This window comes from Penaeus monodon, chromosome 32 (assembly GCF_015228065.2).
Source record: "Penaeus monodon isolate SGIC_2016 chromosome 32, NSTDA_Pmon_1, whole genome shotgun sequence".
Lineage (NCBI taxonomy): Eukaryota > Metazoa > Arthropoda > Malacostraca > Decapoda > Penaeidae > Penaeus > Penaeus monodon.
In genome coordinates, this window is record NC_051417.1 from 34,872,944 (window position 1) to 34,874,282 (window position 1,339).

General features: G+C 37.6%; 1 protein-coding gene across 1 annotated transcript in view; it reads left to right on the forward strand.

Moving 5' to 3' along the window:
* Positions 1 to 1,339, forward strand: part of LOC119593648 (A disintegrin and metalloproteinase with thrombospondin motifs adt-1-like) — an 88,803-nt gene that overhangs the window by 86,757 nt on the left and 707 nt on the right. The gene's annotated exons all lie outside the window — the stretch shown is intronic.

Sequence of the window (1,339 nt, forward strand, 5' to 3'; positions counted from 1 at the left end):
CGCATTAAAGTTGTACTACAAACATCCTAAAACACGATGGATCACAACTCTACGGAAAACAGTCGCCACTTTATACTATATCAGGAAATCTCTTACAATAACGATACAATCTTTAAAGAACACTTGGACATTATGTATCATTACGTATCTTTCTTATCTACATAAAGTGAAATACAGGAAATAAGTGTGACTATTTCTTCTCCTCGGATACATTACAGAGTGGATTTGTATTTCGTATATGTTACATAAGGGCATAATCTATGTATTAAAGGTGAGCGTTATAATGGTTGGTTACATTTAAACCTTTAGCTAAAATAGAGAAATAGAGGACCAGGTCAGACTCGGCAAATGCATTGAAATGCAGTTTAATACGAATAGTGAATGATAATCTACGAGACAAAAATAATAAAACGAAACGGAGAGAAAAAAAAGGCGAAAGGATGGAAGACTGAAATTAAATCATTATCTCGATAGAGGAAGATAGAAAAAAAATATTGAATGATAAGACCGTGAAATTCTGTACCAAAGACAGACTTCAAATAACAAGCGCTTTGTGTCGCCGAGTGCCAACGCCGAGCATATTATTTCATCCAAATCGGCCGACGAGAGAATTTCGTTCACATAAACGGTATGGAAAAAAAAGTACAAATCATCCTAAAGTATTTTATTCGTCAAAGGTTACGGTCGGATAAAAAAAGAAGTGTGGAAAAGGCCAAAGAAAATGTGGCTGTGTGTATCAGACCTTTTTATTATTTTCCGATAATGATTGCCTATTCCTGGAATGCGCTGGCTTCCATCATATCCATGGGCGGAGAGACGATTCGGCTCCGCTAGATTAGACTCTCAGTATAAGAAAAAAAAGAAAAAAAAAACAGAAGTAAAAAAGGGAAAAAAATAAAGAAAAAAACAAAAGTAAAAAAAGAAAGAAAGAAAGAAAATCAAGAAGAAAAGAAAAAATCACCAACATTAAAAAAGGAGGGATAAGAAAACAAAGAAGAAAAAATGAAAATAAAAACAAGACGAAAGAAAAAACAAAACAAGAAGACGAAACAAGACAAAAAGAGAGAGAGGGAAAAAAAACATATCACAATCCACAAAATAAGAGAAACAGAAACAGCCTAGGACCCGCCCGCCACCCACGACGCACGCGCTCAAGGCAGAGTCCAACACGCCCGCCCCGTTCATTAGCGCTGGATGTGCAAGAACGGCAATAGAGAGATACGTTTACACGACGTCCCACTGCCAGGTTTAAGCCCTACGACGCCCGCACGCCCATCGCTGCTGAAACACAGGCGGATACGAGACCCCAATTCACTCGGCATGAAGTCTGTTGAACAAA